Source organism: Gobius niger (assembly GCF_951799975.1).
Source record: "Gobius niger genome assembly, chromosome: 2".
Classification (NCBI taxonomy): Eukaryota; Metazoa; Chordata; class Actinopteri; order Gobiiformes; family Gobiidae; genus Gobius; species Gobius niger.
In genome coordinates this window covers 12,672,925-12,698,780 of record NC_136853.1, presented here as the reverse complement: position 1 = coordinate 12,698,780, position 25,856 = coordinate 12,672,925, and positions in this window count along the sequence as shown.

The following is a 25,856-nucleotide window of genomic DNA, read 5'->3' as shown; positions in this document are numbered from 1 at the left end:
GTTCCAAACACCGAACACACACTTCGGCCAAAGGTTGCCGGCGTCACAACATTCAACACCGTTGATCGGGTACTCACGGCGAGGGCAGGGTTTCCCCTGCCGCTGCGTGGTCTCGGCGCGTAGTGTTCTGTCGTTGAGTTCGGAGTAGACCCGGTTCCACACGGCCAGCTCTGGTCGTCCTCCCCTACGCCACACAGCATAGAGACCAGGAGAGTGTTCCAAACACCGCGCACACTTCGGCCAAAGGCTGTCAGTGTCACAACATTCAGCACGGGCAGGGTTCCCCCTGCCGCTGCGTTTGTTCTGCGTAGTAGTGCTTCACCGCCGAGCGATATCACCACTCTGGTGCCTGTCCTCCAAGTGCTTCTCCTGTTTTCTGCCCTCGACCTGCCTGTGTCCTTGTGCCCCCGTCTGACTTCTTTGTTCCTTTTTGTCTTTTGATTCCCCGCTACGGCACAGGTGTGTTAATTGGCAAGGCAGGGGATTGGGCTACACGAGTCATGTGTTCAGATGTCCTGGTAAGGAGGCGTTACTTAAAGTGTAAACCAATCAGGGAACACAGCAAATCATAAAACAACACATGTGGGGCAAACCAAAACATGCATATAAAGACAACCTAACTATAAACAGGAAAACATGCCATCCCATTTTGACTCGATTACAAAAACACAGTCAATTGAAGCACTCCGCACACGACTCGCCCGGTCCTCTCTCAGTATGACCGCGCACGCACAGCGTTACGCACAGCGAGGAAACTAGATTTAAAGGATCTGTATCATTTCATCATCAAGTAAAGTATAGGCATGTATATGATATATTGTACCTCTACCACTATGGAGCACTCATTTTTGTGATAAATATAAGTGTTTTCTGGAGGTATTTTTCAAACCCAGAAGACACAACGCTTCGATTCAGTTAACTCCGCCCCCTCTCTCCGCACATACAACTGTACCGCAATATAAATAAACAGCAATAGGTGAAGGAGTTGACATCTGCAACACAGCTTTATAAATGGCAAACACACACACACTAACACACAAGCTAACACATGTTTTGATAAACTCACCGCTCTGGTCCATCGCTGTTTAGATTATGGGACTCGCGTTGGTTATAAAAGTTAATCCACTTTGATTCAGGCGAAGGTTCACCAAACATCCATCAGAGACAGTCACAGAAAAAACTTCTGACGAGTGGCCTCTTCTTTAGGAAGGTTGAACAAAGTCTTCGTAGTCAAACGCGCTTCTTTTTCTCCGTGACATTATCGTTAGGTAAGAATAAAGAACAGGTGTGTCCAGAATAGGTTAGAACGAGCTCCATCTTCACAGCTGCAGCGCAAACATGACGTCTGTTCAGACGCTCAGGGGATGTGTTTGTTTTGTTTTGACCTGGAAGCACCTTTTTTCACCTTTTTTCTTTTTGTCCCCTTTATTTCTTTCTTACAACAGAAATAATGAAAAGGCTGATTTACAAATTAAGATCAGGCCGTAAACATAGAATTAAGGCATTGCATTACAGACGCCGAGCACTTGAAGGTGAGATGCGCCCCTAATATACTGTAGAGTCGGATCTAGCGGTGATTGGTTGCCCAGCGGAAGTGCACACATGCAACAAGCTCGAAGCTATTCCGTTTACATCTGTCAAAGCATCGAGCCGTTACAAAGAGCATCAACTTGTTTGCATATCAGTTTGTCTTTTAAAAAACAGAACTCCTTAGAAATACATTTCAGAACAGAATAAAATCTAATATTGAGGCTTCCCTGCGCGTAAACAAACTTAACTGACAGACGACGCTCAAAGCACTCGAAAGGAGTGAAGAGTGTGTGACGAGCAAAGATATGCACATAATTAAAGACTCCTATGTAGCCATTTTTCATGGCAATGGTTAAATTTTTCATACGCGCTGGCACAAAATTAGGTAAATTACATCAGCAAAGACAGCTCATTAGTCTCAGAGAGTGATGAGAGTGGCGCTGTGGGCTACAGCTCAGAAAGCGTCCCCACGCAGATAGGTGAAAGTAGGGTAGAGATAAGATGGCAGATGCAGAACAAGTGCAGGATGAGGAGTTCCTTTTTTTGAAAATGAAATGAAAAACTGCACACAACTCTTTATTCTTATTTTTTGCCTGTCCCACAACATTGGAATTTTAACTGTTCACAGTTTTGAAAAAAATCATGTATTTCAAATGTCAGCCTCCATTGTCAATTCACTCATTCAGACTTCTTTTCTTTTTCAAAATGAAGTAATGAATCAAGAGGCTTTGGCCCGACCTCGATGTTGTGGGTTTGCGTCTTGGCCTATGTCACCCTGCCCTTCACAACCTTTGACCCTGCCCTGACCAATAAAGTGTGTTTCAAGGAAGAACAATGAGCAGCTGAGTTTCTGAAAGTGTCGTCAGTTGTTACTGTGTTGGACTCTGTGGTATAATTTAGTCAGAACACACTGTACTTTCCTGTCCGTAAGATCTCTGCCTAATTGGCACTGTCACTATTAACGCTTTTCATCCTTGCGTTGACACAGGTGTAATTATTTCTTTGTGAAGAGATTCAATGAACTGCTAAATGCTCCTTGGAATATGAAAGGAAAAATAAATAGACAGAGCTCTGGAATTTTGTTTTTTCGAGTTGCCTCCAAAATTTGGATTAAATAAGTTCTATTTCACAAAGATCTCTTTCGCCTATGGCCCCTTCAATCCCCACAAGTAACTCACTCTCTCAAGTAATTTGGAAAAGTCTTATGCCAATGGGAACAATGACGGTGTGCACCATAGGAGCTGGGATCAAACCGACTCCCTTGGACTTATGGACACACCTAACCAGAGAACCGACTTTGTTTTTTGCTCGAACTGCAAACAAAGTGCCATGGTGCTAACTCTCCCTTCAAAATGAATCCAGTATTTCTGAGTGTGGTCAAAAGTTCAATGCTTAGTAAACAAATCTCCTACTAGTAACTAGTAGTTACTCCAATAGAAGTGAAGGTTGCTCATGTTTGTGAAGATGCTCAGTCGTCCAGGTATTATCTGTTCTGGTAGAGATTTTTTCAACAAAGTGGTCGCAAGTCTTCCCGGGCCCATAAGACAATAATGAGTTGGCAGTTTATAGGCAGCACTGAGGAGTGGGCGCCAGAATTTGGAACCCCTACCTAAATTATCTTGGATTAGTCACATGCACAAATGACTTCAAAATCAAGTGTTTTTGGGAAAGACACTGAAGCCACCCCGCCCTCCTGTGTCTGTGTACGCTGGTGTAGGAATGCATGTCAAAGTGTGTACAGAGGGAGGAAAAAGCAAGTTTGGAATTTCTGACATTTCTGCCTAAATTGGTCATAAAATGTGCTCCGATCTTTTATAAAATCACAAGAATGAATAAACAGTGTCTGCTTAAACTAATACCAGCCAAACATTTGATTATTTTTTTTAGTGGCCATAACATGTAAACATTCACAGGACAGCATGGACTAAGTAAGTACACCGCCTGAATCTCACTGGACTGCAGCAGTTTAGTAAAGAGGGATGGTCCAAATATTCTACTTTGGTTTGCGAAAGAGCACTTGGATGTGCCACAGCACCACTCGAAAAATATTCTGTGGACTGATTTACTCAAAGTTGAATAGTTTGGGCGGAACACACAACGTTGTGTGTGGAGGGAAAAATGGAACAGCTCATCAACATCAAACCCCTAACCCTTTAAAAAGCTGTTTTCTGGCAGCAATAACTTCATCCAGATGTTTCCTGTAGTTGCAGATTAGACGCTCACAATGATCAGGATGAATCTTGACCATTCCTCTTTACAAAACTGCTGTAGTTCAGCGAGATCCAGGGGGTGTACTTACTTATTCCACGCTCTCCTGTGAAGGTTATGGCCAACAAAATATGATAAAATGTTAATGTTTGGGTGGTATTAATTTAATCAGACAGTGTTTATTCTTTCTTGTGATTTTAATAAAGATCAGATGACTTTTTATGACCAATTTAGGCAGAAATGTAAGCGATTCCAAAGGGTGTACTTACTTTTTGCTCCCACTGTAGCCACATAAAACATGATTACAAGTAAACTTCACATCAAGCATCTAAAAAGCTAAATAGCCTTAAAAAAAAACTGCTGGAAACAACCACTGCGTGAAAAGAAAAAAACAAATGACAAAGGAAACGACACATTACAGTGCATGAATAGAGGCTCTGTCCGGTGTGAATGGCGCTAATTGGGACGAGTCTATCACCTGACAGACGGCGCTGGACGCCGCTCTCTGCTGGACATATGGGCAGCAGCGTGATGCATGGAGCTGCCAAAAAGAGGGATTACTGTCCCAGTGATACGCTTAATCACATATGGCCCACCAATGCCTACAGTAATACTCCGCATAAAAGCACAATGATGACTATAACAATGAAATAATAACATGGAAATCATGGAACATTTATAAATAATGTTCCTTGAGTGCAAACAATAAAAGATGTTCAACATATAAACATGTTTGAATGCCAAGGAGAAATATATTATCTATAAATGAGCACTCTGAAAAACAAAGATCACAAAGGTAATGAGTCAGTTCGACAAAGGGTTTGTGTGTGTCTTTTTAATTTATGTGGAACCTCAAAAACACTCAACCAACAACTCAGGAACCCCTTCTGTATTGCACACAATGTTGTTTGTAGTGTAATATTGAGATAATATGTTTTGTATCGATGTTCAGTGTTTCGGGACATTTTCCCCTCAAAATACAAGGCCTAAATAAAGATCAAATCAGAACTAACCCAGGCCCAAGTTATGTCTAAACTGGCTCCAAACCTAACTTAAGTGCATTAGTAAAGCATGAATAAATGGACTTTTTTTAGGCTTATGAAAATGCATAAAGTCTAAAATTGCAGACGACACTGCATCACTGGAAGAAGCCCTTGGCCAAAATGTGTGAACCGCTGATCTATTACAACATATCCTTGCCTTTTGCCATAATGGATTCCCCCTATAGCCTATGTAGTGCAGTACACTATATCAAGTAACGTTCAGACCCAGACTATTTTATTGTAAGTAAAAGACCCATTCAAAATGATCCATCTAATCCATCAAACACCGAATGGCTGAGTAAACATCTGCCAATGTCAAATAGTGTGTTACCAGTTACCAAAGACACATTTGACAGCGGTTAGTCCTCAACTTAAAACACTTTTGCCAGTAGAACATAAACAAATATAATTACAAGTGTTTTCAAAAGCTTTTCAAATTGTATATAAAGAAAAATCCTACTCTGCAAAACGGTTTATTTATACTGAATTTCACTGTGATAAGACTGGGGTTTCATGATTACAGGGAACATAATAAAGACGACTATATTCCAATAAACATCAGATCGGAGCAAAATGATGATAGTGTAAATAAACACCATGTGACCTCTCTGTTCCGTGCACCGCTTAGGCAATAAATCCCATCTGAATTCTGTTGTTTAGATTGCTGATTCATTTAAAAAGAAAAAAAAAAAAAGAAGAAGAAGAATTGAAAATGATGACATACAGGCGGAGAGTTATGGAGTGGAAGGTGGTTTATTTACAAACAGATGCTCGTCCAAGATGGCTGAGGTTGTCTCTGGCAGCCAATGTTGAGCGTGTGTGTGTGTGTGGGTGTGTGTGTGTGTGTGTGTGTGTGTGTGTGTGTGTGTGTGTGTGTGTGTGTGTGTGTGTGTGTGTGTAGTTTACGTGTGCGACCCTGTCTTACTTTGTAGTTGGCACACTCGGTGCCGATTGCAAGGCTGCAGAAAGTGGGGACCACACAAGATGCTACCGGTGCCAGCGCCAGATTGCAAAGCCATATCAATAAATACATCACTTCTACTCCAGGTTCATACAGTATATATTTGAGAACTGAGATTCGAAAGCGTGTACCTCTGTGAGACTTCTGTAATAAAATAGAGGAGGCTTTTTCTTTTTTTCAAAATGTAAGGTACCCTATCAAAAAAATGACAAAACACATGGTATATTTTATTGTTTAGTTCAAGTAATTTGGCACCCTTTATAGGTCCTATACCTGATTTGTTTTCATTCCAAACAATACCACTAAATCTACATTAAAATGTTAATGTCTAATTCCTAATTCTCCTATTCGTTGTATCCCAATTCTTCACGGCGATGTGTTTGTAGGCATATTTCACAACTTGCAGGATCACCTTTCAGGGTCACTTTCACATTCACAAAAAAAGGCTAGAATATTATCCTGCAAGTTAATGAAAGTCATGCTTTGTAATTAGATCTACGGTGTTTCCCCACAAATGTCTGAGTTTGCAATATATGAGAGGCTAAAACAAATTCCATTCCATTACTGGAACACAAATCAGTTATAGATACAGATGTCATCTCGTCATAGAAGGGGGCAGAATCTTTTGGGAACCACAATTTGTCACTCTTTTTAGCCATTTTCTGGTGGAATACGAACTTATTTATCACATACAAGTAAAGTCAATTCTAAATCGGGTCCATATGGATGTTTATTCACAGCAGATTGTTTGCAGTAGAGGCAAATAAACGGCAGTCGTAGCTAGTGTTAGCATGTAGCATGATGCTAACATAAAGCATCATGTTAGCATTCTCTGTTATTGATGTAAATATGGGCATTGAACCACTTTGCTACTCTCCATGTCTTTGTATCTTTATTGGGTAGGAAACTATATCAATAATTCTGCATTTGTTAAAGTACTGTTGTTTTTAATTAATTGGAGAAAGTTAAGATTTTTCTCTTCTTTGTTTTCCCCCTTAACTGTTTCAATCATGACCATGTATGGGCAATTCTAGAGATGCTGTCTGTCTATCTACACGTTTTTAAGTGGTCACAGCTCTATACTGGGTCCACAAAGACCGACAGATGTGCGAGAAACTACAAAAAAACTCTTTAATGCCACAATCAATATTTCTGAACATACTTATTTATCAGGCCCATTAGCCAAAATAATGCTGTACCTACTGCTATAAAAGTATTATTTATTTACCAAAATCGCTACTTCTGGGTTTAGTGGAGAAAAATGCTAACGTCGGTACAGCAGCTACGCTAGCCCCGGAAGAGGCGACTTTAGTATTCGTTTTTTAGCAGTAGGTGCGGCATTTTTGGCTAATGAGTCTGAGAAATAAGTCACCTAGGTTCATTAATTCTTGAGATTCAGAAATATTGATTGAGTTTTTGATATTTTTTTCTTGCATATTTGCCGGTCTGCTATAGGACCCTGAAGCGGAAGTCATGGCGTTACACTTAGCAAACGTATAGTTCCTTTAAGTAACTCGTAAAATTGCAAGTCCTTTGTAGTTTTACGGCTTTGCATCCTTTTGGGACCAATAATATAGCTTTTTAATCAACGCCTTTGTGAACCATGTACTATCTGAAATATAGGATGGTTTTTGGTCTAATTATTGTTGATGAATTTTGGATTTTCACACATGTGACTCCTCACGCCTGCTCGTGACCATGGGCTGATTTCCATCTGTTGTCCCACACTCGCCCTCACTCTGAGAAAAACGTCTAAGGAAAGGACGAGATCAGATCCCACTTGTGCCAGCTCAGCGACTTAATACATCCACTATGTTCACTAGAAATGTGTTTTTTTTAAAGACACTCAACTTTTGCTATTGCATTTCAACAAAAGCTTCAAAAGCATGGCTGCCTTTCCTTTCGCTATAGTGTCAAGCAAGACACTATGTTATCAGCTCATTATTTCTGGATGAGCTTTGAAGCATGGGCAAAAGGGTGGAAATGAATATACGCAGAGACGCTGAAGGAAGAGGAGGGTATTCCATTCTCCGAAGCTATTTTCCAGACTAATGAATTCTGACCTTTGGAATGTTTGCGTGGCCTATTCCGAGGGATGTTGAGGGTGTAGTGCACAAGTGAAGTCTGAAGAAATGGGGCTGGAAAGGGACACGAAAAGCAAGGTAAATGTGCTTGGTATTTAACTAGTATAACTTCCTGCGCCTTGCTTCTGATGCCAACTTCAAGCAGTGTCTGACGATTGACACATGCCTGATGGACAGATCAGCAGCACAGCCATTGTCAATGTGATGCCAGCAAATAGATGCTTCGTAAGTCGAGTCAAGCCTGGTGAAAGAGAGTTGAAGAGTTGAGCTCACCGAGATTTCTTTAAACATGTAACAGTATCCAGAAGGGGAGTATGTACAGTACGTTTGGATTGCCACAGAACTATCCACAACGTTGCCTATAAACAAAGCATGACTCCCAATCAAAAGCCAACTGCATACTTTCCATCAAAGGTGGACTCTTTGACATTGTCCTACATGTCTAAATCAAAGCCCGCGGGATGCTTCGTGTTGATGAGGACTTACACTAACCAGTCGATGACGCAGCTCCTCCTGCCTCGCAGCTCTGTAGCGACGATGAACAAATGCCGACAGCGAAGACACAACTCTTTTTTTACTGGGCTCACTGCTTTTCAAAACTTACAAAGAAATGGACAAAGGGCCAGAGGGCGGGGACAGCGCGAGCTTCTGAGGCAGGTGGGAGACACCGACCGAAGACGAGGAGTGAAACTTTCTCTATGTGAACAAAGAAAGAGGTAGGGCTGCTCCATTATTGAAAAAAATAATAATCACGATTATTTGTTGCCTTTAAAAAAAAGTCTTTCATTTATTTATATATTTATAAAAAAAATAAAAAAAAAATATGCTGAATATTTTCTGTTTTCTGAACAGTCATAAAAGTACAAATGATTTCAAGTTTGCCTCGATTAAGGAGAGGTCTCTGTTTCACGCCTGCCCCCTGCTGGCCAGCCCTCACACCTGCGCAAGCAAACTGAGCAGCGCGGCCTGATGACATCATCACACGGCGCTTTTTGTTTTTATGTCAGGCAAAAGCACGAGCCATGGCACGTGAAATGCAAAGGGAAAATAATTCCAGCGGCCTGAAATAATGCAAGTCTGCTTTGCAAACAAACAAAAAAAGGAAAAAATAACATTTTTTTCCCCCTGATTATGCTAATTTTGTAATCGTTTAGTGTAATAATCGAAATTGTAAACAAATTTCGATTAATTGCACAGCTCTAGAAAGAGGTCAAGTTTACAAGCGCACAGCATTACAAAGCGAACATGACAAGTTCAAGCACCGTCTCTTCTATCAAAATCTATCTCCCCCAGAGTGTCATAAAGCGCTCATTTGCTCACCCACAACACACAATAATCATTATTTTTACTGCATGCATTTATCAGAAACGACAGTATGATCTAAAACTAATTCTGCTGCAGTTGTGTTTTTCAGTCATCTGCAGAGACCCTGTCGTGTTTTTTTTTTTGCCTTTAGCCCCAGTTATATGAAGCTCACTCTGGATACATACAATCTCACGTCAGCAGACGAGCCGCCTCTCACTGTGGACATGGGGCAGAAGGCCATTGAAGAGCATGTGCTAACCACTGATTACTCTCTCAATGGAGGCCCCGGCTTCCAAGTCACACTGGTAAACACTTTCAGATCTGTGGAGCCTTTAGAGATGTGAGCACGCCAAAGATGGAGCTGGGAACTACAGCAATCCAATCTGATGCAAACACACGTCACTCTTTGAGCCCTTGCTTCGAAGTTTGAAATGATTATACTCTGATCCACATGGAAAACTCTCTTGAATGTTTATTTCTCTTCATTAATTATTGTTTTGGATGCTTTCCATTATTATCCCTCCAACATGAACAGGTGGTTCCTCTCAAGTACTGCGCCGGAATGGAGAGAATAAAAAGTAGATATCGCCTGTTCAAAGCTACCGGAGCCACACCTTTAAACCTTTTTGCACATTTTTGTCAACGTTTCCTCACAGCATCATTTTACTATAAAATATGTTGTGGTGTTAAGTTGGCATCGGTGGATCATGCTGAGCTGTAAGCCTCTCTTTTCCCAGCTCAAAGCGACCACCATCTGCCATTTTCAGTCACATTTTAAACACAGCTCTGACTTTTTTTCTTATTTGTGCTTTTTCAGTGAAACGCTCTTACTTATTGTTCAAGCCTCTACATTTCATGGCAGCATTTTATGTTTTGTCTAGATGAATGATGATGCCAACGCTGTGTTTGTTGACCGTAATGGCGCCGCGGAAAAGCCCGCAGGCTGAGTTCCACAAGCAGGTGTGTGCGGAGCAAAAACTGTAGCGTTCTATTTGATGCGAGATCAAGTGAAAGTCAGTCAGACTGCTCGGCAAGCAGGGAGGCAGGAGAGAAGGTGTATCAGGCAAAGCAAAAGGCATAAGAAGCTGATGTTGTAGCTTTCCCCCTAAAAGCTCGTTAATCCCAATTTAGCTGTCACAGGAGTGAGGGAGGCGTGGGATCTGTACATGAACACGTTCCCTTCCCCTGCATGCTCTATATGATGTCAGGAAATCCAAAGGAAGGTCCTGTGGAATGTGACAAACCTGCATCTGATGGTTGTGAAAAGTGTTCGGGTTTAAGAGTTTAAGAGCTACATTTTGGTAAAGTGTTAAATCTTGCCAATCCAATCACCTTGCTGTTTGTTTGTTGCCAAAAACATTGAAGGTCTGCAGATAAACTTTAAACTAAACTCTAAATGAAGGAAAACTCAAAAGATAATTTAAGCTAAACCTGGAAATTAGCACCAATTATTTAGCTTTAAGTGTCAACGTATTCATTTCATTTTTACCTGTGATCTTCCATGTATATGATTTACAATGTAAGGTGTTTGCACAGCTCTCACTAAAAGCTCATTAATCCCACTTTAACTGTCACTGGAATGAGGTAGAATGTGGAGTGCATGATAAAGTCTTCTCCCAGCCGCACACCGGCTGTGTGAGCTGTCACATCAGTGGGCCAATTAGCCGGATGGCCGGCCAAAACTTAATTTCCCTGCTCGAGCTGCGCTGCCGTGTCTGTTTGCTCTTGCTGAGCTGAACAGGCCTTTTAAGATCTGCAAGAATAAAGTTCAGCGTAACTGTACGGAACAAAGGCTGAGAGCTAAATATTAGCAGATCTCTTCATAAGTGCCAGGCCTTAGAGCAGTGTTTCGAGTAAATGTATTAACAATATAGGATAAATGGACTATATAAATATCACAAATTCTCAGATTACATATGCACAAATGTGTTTAAAGTAGAACAGAAAGGATCTTCCATTACTAACTGCTAGGTCTGCACTACTAAAGAAATGTTTTGGGTCTCATGAGAAAGTTTAGTTTATTAATGGAGTTCCCCTTGAGATGCGCCATCTTGTTTTCGAGGAGGCCAATAAACACTTCCTTTCTGTGTATACAGTTGTCTGTTATTCCTTTACATCTCAAACTGCCTGTACCAAGAAGCTGTTCACTCCCCGTGCATCGAGACCATGCTTTGTCTTCTTACAGTTTTTTTTCTGCAGCAGCAAATCCATCAGCCGCAACAATCTGTCCATCCCCACCGGCATCAGTGCATGGTGTTATTTTCCCTTCCAAATGCTCCTCCTTCATTCCATTACTGTCTCATCCTGCCTGGATGCAAGTGCCAACATTCATACTGTTCAATTCAATTCATTTTGGGAATTCTTATTTTACACTGGTTATAATCAGTATCATATTCGATCATAAATCTCCCTCATTGATTCAGTCTTCCCATGGGCGATACCCACGACTATTATTCTGAATTCAAGACTTCACCTAATGTTTGCTTTTGGAATGTACTTTCCTTAATAGGATTTCCCCACTCTCCTGAACTCATTACTGGAGGAGTTGGGCCAACAGTTCATTCCTCAGTTCACACATTAAACATTGCTGAGTCAGTGTGCCGAGGATTAGGATTTATACAAGGTGCCGTTAGGCCAGTTTGCTCTGGTAAATGAAGAAAGATAAACCCCATATGAATCCACTTTATGCATCTTCTCATTCCTGTCACATTCGCCAGACACGCCGGCCTCCGCGTCAGCTCGCTCTGTACCATTGTCAGTTGGTCTTGTTCAGCCTTAGTATTCTTTCTGTAACTAATCTGTATGAATGATTTACATTGACTCTCTCTGAGCAGCTGCGCTAAATATTCTGCAAGAAGTTCACAGACTGTGTGTCCTAATGTTATGTATGGTGTATAATGAAGAATTCGAAGCCCGGGCAAGCATTTTCACATTCAGGCCTCAAGCGTATTGTGCATAAAGCTGAAATTGTGATGATGTGTGGTAGAAAACAATGTGATTAAAAGCAAAAAAGCTTTCATTTTCATAACAGCCCAGACTTTCATAATCGTTGAGTTGATTCTGCATTTAAAGACGATTTGTTCATGGCCGTAGCCAGCACTGAGGTCATCGGTATTTTTTCCAGTTTTATATATACTGCGTGAATGAACGCTGTGAGAGCGCTCCTGCAGGGAGTGGATATGTTTGAGAAAGGGGAGAAGCGTGAGCAGCATGTTTCCGCATAGCTACACGCTGCGTATGTTTCAGACGCCGGGCAGCAGAGCGCTTACCTAGGCATTTGGTGAGTTCACAAACACACGAGAATCCATCTTGAACTGCTCCTGCCTTCACCGTTTGAAACCGCGCCAGAAGTGGTTTTGGCCAAATATACATACTAATTAAAGGGATGTTTCAGGATTTTTGACATATTGCCTCATTTATATTTGAAGAGTACCCGAGGCAAATCACTTTTAACACCAGACTACCGATATAAATGTCTGTGTTTACTGAATAATTTGTAAAAAAAAAAAAAAAAAATCGCCATTTTGCATTAAAAGGGAGTTTAAAAATATTAAAATGATGTATTTTCCTCCCCCTACATGTTCCAGCCATGTCCTAATGTGTAGAATGAGCCCAGACCTGTTCACCACAACTGCCTCTAAAATCCTGCACTGTCACTCAAAAAGTTGTTGTGCCGTGATGCGTGAGCTTAATATAGAACCTGCAGTTACGCGTAAGACCTGAGGTGGCAGTAGTGAGTATGAAAATGACCAACTTGCATCTAGTCCCTTTAAAATAACTTATATTTGAGCAGCATCAGCCTCCTGGTTGCAAGCTACGCAGCGACGGAGTGATCTGCTAGGCTACCGGAGCTACAGTAGTTTGTTTGTCAACGTTTGGAGGACTACCTGATGATTTTGAAGAGGTTTAATGCAGGCTACCAGTTACCATAGACATGCACTAGCCTAGCACTGCTAAACTTCAAATATAAGGACTGCATGATTTCAAAATATATATATAAATCTCCTGAAATCAACAACACTCTGGATAACTAGGAAATGAGGCCCCATGTCAAAAAATCCTGAAATATCCCTTTAACATGGCAATGAAAGAAAACCATGATTCGCTGCCACACTCTCACAGACACACAGAACATTTTTTCAAAAGTTAAAATTGAATGGATTTGTGGTTTTGCTTTGATCCAATCACCAGCTGATTACCAAGTTATTTAGAAAGGCGGGGGCACTTTCGCACTGGACATTGATCCAAGTGCAGACAAAAGCTTCGAGAGAAAGAGACAAGACAAGATACAGACAAGAGAGCAGGCCGAAACATGTTCTAAAAAGCCCTGAAATTGAGGAAAACAGAGATTTAAATATCGTTTCTCCCCGGGGCGCCATTGGTCGCTGTTGGATTCCACCATCTCGCTCTCTTATCTCAGTTGCTGTTTACGCATCTCCGCTGCTTTTAATAACATTTAATCTCAAATGGCTTTATTTTTATTGACATTTCGGCATCATCATCTCCAAATGAATGTGTACATTTTTGGTATGCACGTCTTCACATCGCACACACTGTCGGCTTAATCCAAAAAGCCAAAATGATCATGGCACTAATTATTTCATCACTTATTAAATATTAACGCAACGAAACAAATGTCCTGCCACGGAGCATGATAAAGTAGCCCTGGGGGTGCAATGAAAATGTAATATTCCGGTAATAGTGTTTCGAATGATATTTTCATTATTGGGTAATGACAGTGTGGAGTCTCAGCGGTTGGTGATTAGCCCCCTCCGATGGCATTGCTCTGCCTCCTACACGTTCCAATTTCCATTATTATCAAATGCCGTCATTTTATCTGCGTGTCTGACTTCTTTAAAGTTGGCCGATCATCACACACACAACATTACGCGTGTGCAAAACAATGTGATGAGGTTAAAATCGCTTTATTGGTCCGCCTTCGGAAAATCTTGTCTCGGAACATCAGGGTATTCATTGCTGCTGCAAGAACAAACTGATAGAAAACAGAAGATTTACGCATCATTCGAACATTACTCATTTATATATTGAGTGCACAACCTAAAGAAAAGTTAAGGTGTGCCTCCCCTGAATCGAATCCCTTCAAAGGCTCATGCTCCTGATAGGACGTGAGCAACATCTTTTGTTTTGCAGAGGAGAATAATCGATCATTCGTAATATTGCGGATTGCCACATCGGAGTTTACTCATTTGCATAAATAAGTCGTGATTGCACTCGACACTTGTCACGCCATTAGACAAAAACGTTTGCACTTGGAGAACCCTGTGACTCTATCCCTTAAGTGCCATGAGCTGGAAACCACAACGTAATAGACATGGTTTCAAATATTGAATAAATGTGTCTCTCTTCATAACTCTGTCTCACAGTCCCTTGTTCCAATTTCCAGACTCTATCAAAAGTCATAATTTGGCCTGTCTTTCGCACTTTTGCATGTTGGAACCTCTCACTTGCTGCTTTCACACTTCCATGGCAGCATCTGTGATTTTTGGCAAGTCCAATGGTGCATGCATCATTGTGAACAGCTGCCGCCATCGCTGCTCTCGCCCTCTCTCTCTCCCTCTCTACCTGGGTATACAGAGTCCCAAATCTCATGCCACATATTCATTAAGCTGCCAATGCCACGAGTTCAGTTTGTTGACTTCTGCAAAGCCGTCGCTGAGAGAGAATTAAAATTAAAACTTTAGAGCTCGACGCCGCATCCAAATGTGTCAGGTCTGGTCGACGGCTATTAGCCTGATGAATTGCCATCAAACAGATACAGGCGGCTGTGCAAAATGTCTTTCCTGGGCCAAAATGTTGTCCGGAGTTTTAGCAAGGACTTACCGTGTGCCGTAGATACTGAGATGTGTTCTTACCTGAGCTTAGACATGTTGATGCGTACCTATCTGGTCTTTGTGCATGCACTCAGTCACGCAAAACGACCAAAGATGTTGTTAGCATTTGGTCTCTCCCAATGTCTTCCTTTAGCTCCAAACGGGGGTGAAGTTGGAAACGACCAGGCTCTTTCACAGGCAAAGACCAGACAGGTACACATCAACTCGTCTAAGCTCAGGTAAGAACATATATAAGTATGGAAGAACTGTGTGCCTTCAGTCACGCAAAAAGACCAAAGGCATTGCTAGCATTTGGCCTCTCGTAGTATATTCCTATAGCTCCAAACGGGGTGAAGTTGGAAACTACCAGGGCTCTTTCACAGGCAAAGACCAGACAGGTACACATCAACTCGTCTAAGCTCAGGCAACAACATATCTCAGCATGGAAAAACGGTGGCCTGTTCCTTTAAGGCAAAGAGTCAGTCGAGCTACAGACAAAATAAGAAGCCATTCCTTCATGTACTGTAGTGTATCTAAACGTAAACATGTAAAACGATTTTAGAAGAGCTAGTGAACCTGACCAACTTATTTGGTTTGGAGCAAAAAGCAAAATAAAGGTTCTGCAAAGTGTAAAATGACTCATGTAGTTGTCTGTGTCAGCCAAGGGCGCCCAAAGCGCGGCCCAGGGCCAAATGCGGCCCCAATTTCTTGTTTTATTGGCACACAATGCCAGAGATGGCAGCATTAAAAGTGTGAGGAAAGGTTTAAACATCTGCCCTTGTGATAAACTCGGGAGCTGTCATGCTTGATCTTCAATTTATTAACCCAGTCCAGTCGACAAAATGTGAACCGTCTCTACATGTTTGTCACGTCATCATCACCCATTTACCCTTTCGCCCTTTGCCTTCCCCCTTTTAACGCTGTCAGTCATATGTCATTTAGCGTAACTTTTATTAATAATTTTGCGTAGTCTTGTACAAGTTGTCTGATACAAATAATGTCACCAGGTAGCATTATATTACCATGACCGAGTATAATGCTGCAAATAATGATTCTCTTTGTGTTACATGTTATGCTCTAAAACATGTTTAAAACAGGGACCCCTGATGAAACGACATAGGGGTGTCCCATAAAGGTGGGTGGAATATACAGCCCTCGATTTTAATACATAATATTGTATGGATGTGGGGAAAGGCTAAGCAGAAGGCAAAGGGTACAAAAGAGAATTGGAATTGGGCCTAAGTCCATATAGAGACATACAACACGAGCGAGACAATACAGCAGATGAAAACATAATAAAGTGCACCAGTGCTTCCACATCGCTGACTAGTAACATATGGCACTGACAGTATATTCACCAGCGTCATAACAAGAATGTTCGTTGGGTTTTTCAATTTCTGAAAACATACAGAATTTTCTGACAAGTATGTTCACTTGAGCACAAAGGCACAGATGAGTGATGTCATCATCACAGGACCAACAGGTGAGGAAGTGCCCAAGAAACACTCAGCGTTTGGCCAGACAAATGAAAAACTGGGAAAACACATTGTCCCCTTGGGTCCGGCAGATTAAAAAAACGCTCTTTTTGCATTATGAAATATGTCATATTTGATTCCATGATGAGAACAAATATTCAATAATTGGTCTCCACTTATATACGTAGCACTTTTCTAGGCACTCAAGTGCTTTATAGCAAGGAACCACTCACCCATTCATACACTGACAACTACAATGCACGCAGACACGGGAGGCAAGGAGGGTGAAGTGTCTTGGACACAACGACAGTGACACATGCAAGAGCCGGGATTTGAACCTCTGACCTTCTGATCATGAGACAACCCACTCTACCATCTGTGCCACTGTGGCCCCTAATCACATGAAATTATTTACTACAGAATCACACATCCTGTTTCCCAGTTATTCAGTTGATTCGACAACTCATCCATGTGCAAGTTAACTGATGCAGCCCATTCCTCACCTCACCCCAAAGGAGCCTGAGACTGTATTTCCCGACTTAACTTGCATCCTCTGATTTAATACCATTAGACCAAGATTCTTATGATGCTATCAGGTATTCTTTGCTTTCATTTATGAAAAACATAATTCTGTCGAATGAAGCTTCTGCTCAAAATCAACCTGGAAGACCTACCAGCTGCATTCATTCATCGCCTCATCAACGGCAGCTCTTCAATTATCCAATCACAGACCCAGCTCAAGCCGCACCTTCACGTCAGCCAATCACCGCAGCGCTCGTCCCTGCTCCAGCCACTCTTCGCACAGGTTCCCCTTCTTAAGCCCTCTGGTCAATCACTCAGAGTTTCCCAGCAGTGCTATGACCCTCCTCCACCCCTTTCTCCGCCCAACTCTGCTCGTCGTCGACTGGTCACCCCGGGTCCCCTTCTTCCACCACCAGTGTCGAGGCTCTGGGGAAGATTCTGGCTATCGTTCATCAAGGCCTTGCAGCTCCTATTTCATTCAATCTTGCGCGGGGTCTGAGCCCCAATCATGCTTCGCATTCATTCAATAAAACTTTCTTAATGCCTTTTCTGTCTCTCTGTAGATGTGTCAATAAATCCCATTAACACAGTAGAGTTTAGATACACCTGCACTGCCTCCATTCGTCTATATGCATAAATCAGTATTTAGTTTCAATTACATTTTAAAATGGCACTGATAGTTAATGCTGTGGTAATCAAAATATTTTCTTGGAGTAAACTTCTTTTTGAACCATGAATCTAAATTGTATTTGTGAAAGAAAAACAGACCATGCTCGCTGCTTTCATGTAAATATTGTGCATTTTCCTTCAGCACGAAGCAGGAAGTCAGAGGCTTAATTAGCACTGAGTTATCAGTGGCGGTCCTGCCTTGTTCATGTCTCAGCTCTGCCTCACTATGAGCTCCAGCTGAGATGAACTTCAAATGAATTCGAGCGAACAATCAGGATGATCGGGAGGTTCTGTGAGAGCTAGAAATGACTTAAGCCAACAAGTGAGATATTTTAATCAACAACCTACAGTATTTACAGCTTGATAACATATTGATTCCGGTAGTGCAGCTTTAACTGAGCCTATTGTCCAAATTGGCAAAGTTTTAGCTTCAATTAAGTGATCCCAGAAAACGGCTGGAGAGTAGAGGCATGTCAGACTAACATAACCCTGACCACAAGGAATCTCCCCAGTGCTCTGAGCGCATCATGGGACCACCCTGTGCCTGAACACTAGATTGAGCTGTGCATTGACATAAACTCTCTCCCACTTGAGTAAACCACTTCACACCTCGAGATTCTCCTACAGTATATTACATGAGAACAATGCCCAAAGATGCTAGTCCGGCTAATCCATCCCACTGCACTCATCACCCCCTGTTCCAACTAAATGTATTCGTCCATGTTTATGCAAGATATTACACAGGCAACTTATGTAACTCAGTCAATCTCAGCCCCTGGCGTCAACCTGTTTTCTGTTAACAGGAAATCAAGAAGTAGTTTTAGTGAAACACACTGAGCACAAATGGCTGTCTTTGTGTTCAAGTTCAAGCAGACAGACTTGGAAAATAGCAAAAACATGGGGGGAAAGGGTGATATACTGATGCTGTTTTATTTCATTACTTGATTTCATTACTTGAGTAAAAGTATATATAGTACTGGTCAAATATTACTCCAATACTATAGTGGCTCTGTTGGTTTTGTTCTTTTGGTACTGTTGCCATCAATATAAAACATTCTCCTGATGGCCAGCTCAACACAGACAATGATTATCAAAGAATGGATTTAGACCAAACCTATTTCAATCAGTCTATAGCCAACATCTCCATGGAGACGAGCTGGAGACGTCTGTAAAATCGCAGTCAGGTCTGAGGAGAGGTGAGCCGGTTTACCCCAAAGAAACCTTGACACAGAGGGAGCAAAAATATGAATAAAATGCTTGTAGGAAAGCAGGCAGTTTTTGATGGGGGTTCAGATGCGGTAGATCGAGGGGTGTGGGGAGCTTAGAGGTATGACGGGCCTGTTTGATTTGGGGGTCCAGGCCTGGGCTCTGCAGTCAAATTAAAGGCTGGCTGGCATGGCTGGTGCTGGGTTCCCAGTGTTACATACGGCCACATACACTCCCATACAGAGAGCAGTCAATATCCATATACAATCATTGCTCCATAGACCTTTTAACATCCCATTTTACTGTACTTTCTTTTTATAATAATGTCCTGCACTTTATAACTAACCACTTAACCTTAAAGGACATGTCCCACTGCAACTAAAGTAAAACCTACAAAAGAGTGGCAGTATAGGGAGATAAATGACCTGTTACACCACACAGGCTGTTTCTCAATCGGCTCTATGCACTCAAATGACATGTGACTTCCAAGTGGATCCTAGGTCATCTTGCGTGTCTAAAAAAAAAAAAAAAGTTCCAGAAAACATCACTGACAGTGAGATACTGATCCGAAGTGACTCGCAACGTGTTAAAAACATAACGTTGGATGTAAATTCTTGACTGCAGTATACGTTGGTGTTTTTCGAGGCTAAGAGCTAACGGCTAGTATCAAAAACAATGATACAATAATTAAACTAAAGACAGGCCGATTACTTTTTGGGCAGGCACTATTTTCATTTTAATTAGTGTTAGCCGTTAACTTCAGGACAAAAACACTTACCGTGAGGAGCACAGAAGTTTCATCCGGTGAATTCTTTACTCCTGACGCAATGTTTTTAACATGATGCTGTGACTGTCTACCAGTAACTCACGGCCTCCATGTAATCTAAACCACCCAAATATGCTACATATTCAATAAAATAATATCATATATTTTTGTTTTGTGCAAAAAGTAAACTAACCGGTAGAAGTGTTGTAAGCAAGTAAAGATGTAAAGATGTATTTACAGTTAATCTTAATAGATAGTACTGTATTGAGAATATAGACCTATGGTTGTTTAAATCTGCTATTGTAGCGATTAGCGATAAACTGGACCTGCTAAACATAGCCTATTAAATATTAGAAATTAATTCCATGCAAATTCTTGTGTTCATGTTGTTATTTTATTCAGGCCAGTAAGACCTCCAACCAGGACCAGTTTATAAACAGCATATGGACATGCTGTGTGTCATTTTGAAGCTCTGAACCTCACTGAGTTTTATCTCGAGTGATTGACTTAAAAACATTTGATCGACAAAATACCGCAACGATCTAATGCAGCGGCAGTTAATTAAGGCAAGAACAAAAACTATGATTGGGTCATCTAAAGTAATAAAACAGTATTTTAGTTTAGTTGCAGTTAAAGAATAACGGTTCTAACATAAGTGTAATGGTGGACAGACACTTATCCTGCCGCCGAAAAAAGTGACGTTGGATCATTTGACCTGTTGCCGTGAAAGACCACACCGATGCAGTTATTATTTCACCTTGGTAATCTCTGTGTCTAAATTCTGTCAATGACCATTTCAACATGATGTAGTGCAACTCAAGTTTGCACGTTCTGAGGAACCAAAAATATTCTTAAAGTTTTAAGACTTCAAGGTCAGAAACAACACTTTGAAACACTAAAGACTTTGAAAACAGGTGGCTACAACAGATAAGAAACAGAATGTCTTGTTCCCATCTGTTCAACACACAGGTATTCTAATTTGGTCGCAATGGTTTTTTGTAACACTGCATCCATCCTGTGATTAAAGTTATTGCCGAAGCATGTGCTAATGATGCTGTTGGTATTTACAGCTTCGTGATCCACTGCTTGCAATCATCAAAAAAAAAACCACACGACCTCTTCTCGCCCCTCATGAATCAATAAATAGTCTGTGGCGCATCGGACAACTTGCGATGCCAGTTAAAACATCCTCTGTGTGACCTTGTTGCGCTAGATGAACACGTTTGGATGTAATTATTATTTTTTTCATATGTAATGAAGCAGCAAATGTCGGTTTGGAGTAGGGCAAAGACTGTCGTACATTTGTTGCTACAAATCAGGGGTGTCCAAAGTGCGGCCCGCGGGCCAAATGTGGCCCTCAGACCAATTTTTAGTGGCCCTCGGGCTTCTTGCTGAACGGTTCACATTATCAGAGATGGTCCTTTTTATTTAATATGTAATAATTCTACACAATTCTAACCTAACAACTAGCAATTTATTGTGAGACAGAGCTGGCATTAAGGTTTTAAGCATAAATAAAGGCATGAGGCACAATTTAAACCTCTGCTAGTCGAAGGTTTTGCAGAACTAACCACCGACCTATGGCCCTTTACCCCGTGTACGCTCCAATATGTGGCCCCCATGAAAAAAGTTTGGACACCCCTGCTATAAATGAAGATAAACACATTACAGCAGTGTAATTTTTTTTGGAGCCAAGGCACATTTTTTCCATTGAAAAAATCACGAGGCACACCACCAGCAGAAAATGTAAAAAGAAAAATTACTCTGTAGCCTATATTCACAATATAAAGTCGTTCTCATCAAAGTCTTTTGAGTAGGAACACCGTATAGTCTTGTCAGCCACAATGCCTCTGTCACACTTGTTGCATCCATGCATCACTAATTCTCTTTCCTCAAAGAAATGAGCTACCTGCGGCCATAACATATAACATGGTTACTCTGTCTCTTACTAGACAGCTCAGAGACTCAACACATTATTTGAAGATGATAATTAATTTGTCTTCAAAAAATATCTTTTCATACCAATAAGGTGAAATTGGATATTTTCCCACGGCACACCAGACAAGATCTCATGGCACACTAAGGTGCCACGGCACAGTGGTTGAAAAACACTGCATTACAGAATAAGCAGTCTGGCCATCCAACAATAAATAAAATGATCTTTGAAAATGTTGCAATCTGAGATCCATTATGTTCTCTGCTGCATTTTAGTGGACTTGCAAGGCCTTGCTAATATTTGTGTGATGACTCCAGCGCCGCATTTAACCGTCCAAAAATACCCAATCCACTGTGCTGCCAAACTCAAATTGCCCTTTCAAAAGAAGAGGGAGGATGATTGAACTAAGTTGGCTGACACGGCCATGGGTCAATGAGCCCTGAATTTTGAAAGTGTCCATGTAGCATATTTTCCCTGGCCGTAATTCTCTCAAACTTCCCCCGCTTTCGCCATTCGTCAAAGCAGCTGCATAAACTCTGCTGCTTCACATCACTGACACGAGCAATGCAATTTTCTACAGCCGACGACAAGGTGTGTATAGTATTTCTTTCGTTGAGTTGAATGTGAAACACTTTCCTCTTGCAATTTCCGTGCGACACCGTGTATCTATTGGATTCCTTTCACTTGCACCAACCTTAACAACAGCTCAAATAAATAGCGCGAGTGGAAAGCAATTGCAAAAACCGAACGTAATAAGACAAGACAAATACATGAATGCCAGACCAGTCAATAGACAGCACTTTGCACAAGGGAGCGTTTCTTGCCTTGGAATATTTTGACATGGCAAAATGAAAAGTGAATGAGGTTTGGAATGTGCAATGTCATGACACTGTTGGTAATAAAATGTGGTGAGTTCACAAAAAAAGCAAATAATAAATTGTTTGTGCAGGGAAAATGTTTGGTCCAGTGAATTTGGAAATGTATGTTTTGCAGGGAGGAAGGAGAAAAAAAAGAGACGTGCGCATTGCCTTGTTACAAATTGCACAGTATAAATAAAATTGCCTTGCCTATGACATTATGGCTCTCTGTGGAATGTTTATCACACGCATCTAGCTGTACGTTGTCAACAAAAGGCTCGGTCCCTGTGGCAGCGTGTGAATTGTGCCATCTGCCTCTCCGACCATGTTCAAAGTGTGAAGCACCAGCGCTAACCATGCCGCCAACAGGTCCGTTCTTGACCATGAAACAATGTAGCACAAGGTCTAGGGATTGATTTGTGGGTGCTGAATGGCAGCTGCTCTCTGCTCCTCACAGGTCCTTAACTTTACTCTAGCAAACTCCTTCAGTCTTCTATCTATCACCACGTCATGAAAACAAAAATCATCTCCCATCAGCGCAGTGTAGACACCCTCTGCCAAGACACCAACAAATGTGCAGATGTACAGCACCGGTTAAACGTTTAGAAACACATTTTATGTTTTATGTTTCTTTATTTTCAACACTATTTACACTTGTGTTTCTCATTGAAGACATTAAGCAGTGAAATAACACTGAGTTATGTAGGGAACAAAAAAAAATTACTGAAAAGATATTTTATATTTTAAATTCTTAACATTTTCCACCCACAATTCTACGCATTTTCTCACCTGATATGTTTTTTTCAAAAAGTCAAAACCATTTCTGGTGGATACATCATGAAGGCCCCTCCTGGAACCGCCACCTTAACGTGGTGGAGGGGTTTGAGCACCTGAATGATCCTGGGGGCTATGTTGTCGGAGGCTTCGTGCCCCTGATAGGGTCTTCCATGGCAAGCAGGTCCTAGGTGACGGGTCAGACAAAGAGCGGTTCAGAAGCCTCTTATGAGAGACCAACAGGCCCGGTTAGAACCATGAGGCCGTCCTTCTGTGGACTCACCACCTGCAGGAGCAGCCGAAAGGGGCTGGTTCTATGTGATTTAGAAGAAAATGGATAGATGGATGGACATCATGGCCATTGAGAAAATGTCACCAGTGTGCAAATCAGAGCAAAAGGTAGAATTTATGTCAACTTTTTTTTGTTTAAAATATAATTCCATATTTCATTCATAAATGAATGCCTTAAATGAAAATCTAATGTTTTTCTAGTTCAAGAATTCCTACACAGTGCAGCTGTTAACCATAATAACACATTCAGGCTTAGCTCCAAAAGTTCAAAATTACATAATATATCTGACTATAACCTTTTTTGGACAACACCCCCTCCACATGCAGGGAAGGTTTCCAGCATTTACACACTGCCTTTCAGGTGCCTGAATACTTGTTACAGATTTTGCATCAATTGATATTAAATAATAGTAATATAATTATTTGGTGTAACATTCCACATGGTTGTAGTTGAAGTTTAAGAGAGACAGTGTATATTTGCGACAGCATCTAATTTGTCAGCGAGGGCATTTTAGTCATAAACATGTTTATATGAGACAACCCAATAGCACCACATTCTGAGCTTATTTTCTTGAAAATCATTCTGCTTCATAGGGGATCTTGTGAGACAAAATTGCCACGAGATTTCTCATCACGGTGTAAAGTAACCTTGTGATATATTTTTGTTTTATATAGGCAGCAATTTAGATATAGAATACACTTTATAATGTAGACTGCTTATCAGGCCTCTGGGAATGTTTAGGCAATAGGTATCTAACAGTGTGGACTTTGTAAGGGTCACTTTCACATAGTTTAAATATATATGAAAATGAAGCGCCTGGGATATTGTAACGTAAGCGTCCGCTTCCAGAAAACACGGTGGCATTGTTTCGGTTGTATCCGAAAGGTGCTCTAATCAGGCCAAGGTCAGGACACAAAGTGCTCCAGCAGGGCATCGCAACACTCCTCACACATTCCTTTTTGAAATACATGACTATGAACGATAAACATTTTCTCCCTGTTTAGCCCATCCTACTTTGTACTTAGATAGCAAAAACTCATTTTTTCTACACACACACACACTTCACATGGGGCAGCACGGCCGTGGCTGCAGAATGCACTACCTGATGACATTTCTTCAAATAAATGTACCAAAATGAGAACTTGTCTCACTGCCTGTCCTTTCAGGTATTTTACGGTAAGAGTGGAGCGGGACGTCATGGGACCTTTAACAACTTAATATATTGAATTGGCTAAAGTGCCAATTCAATATATTAAGTTGAAAGAAAAAAATATGGATAAAAAATATGGATAAGTCCGCACCTTGTTACTTTCTTTTTTATTACCAACGCCGCTGTTCGAGTCCGGGTGGATCTGTCTTGTATTTTGCACTCTATGTGATGTTACTCACACGGCACGCCCGCACGGACGTCGAGGGAAAGGCAGAATGTACAACATGCACAATATGAAGGGATGATGACAGCGTGTCTGTTGAAAGAAAAAAGAATCACTCAGTTTAAAGTTTAAAGCCTCCTGTGCATCAGTGTCTGGCGTTAACTGTTTAGATACTATATCTAAACCTGTCTCCTCCTCCTCCACCACCTGAAATCAACTTTTAAGATTCAAATTCTACTTAGTTCGTTATTTACTAGCGGGGTCCAAATCTATTAGCCTTGTTCTAATATTAAATGCAAATAGAGTCTGCATGATTTTACCCATGATATTGGCAAAATGTTAATCCTTGTTAGTTTGTTCATTTTGTCACAAAAAAATACAATACAATGGCTCCATACAAAGGAAACATAAGAACAAAACATTATCCATTATTGCAAATTATGTCAAAATCTTGTCTCATCTCGTTCTCCTGGACTCTCGTGGGATTTGTAACTCGGCCCACCCCTTCTGCTTAACACATATTTCAAATTAAGCGTAAGCGTAAATTCAATCTGTAAGACCTAGCTGCAGCACTCCATTCATCGCCTCATCTCCGACTACATCTCAAGCTTACGTGACAGCAGCACGTTCCTGCTTCAACCAATCATTGCTCAGGATTCACACATTGAGTGGCAAAAACGTAAATACTTGTTTTTCTCTCCCATGCATTAAGTGCCAAAAAACCTTATGTGTGATTTTGGTAGCTCCATGATGTGAAATGAAGTGAAATAAATGACGATCAAAATTTGTAAAAAGTAAAGATCTGGACATTTCATATATATTATTGCGTTTCTTTTCTTTTCTTTTTTTGTCCAAGGGGGTGTGGTGTTGCGTAGCGAACAGCTGTAAAGCTAGCACTTCTCTCTCACTCTCTGGAGCACGTTTGACAAAGCAGAGCGGCTTCCCATGGACAGATCGAAACTGTTGAGATTTTAACGTTTCTCTGAGTTTTTAAATGGTCAAAATCGGTCCAAGGACGACTGAG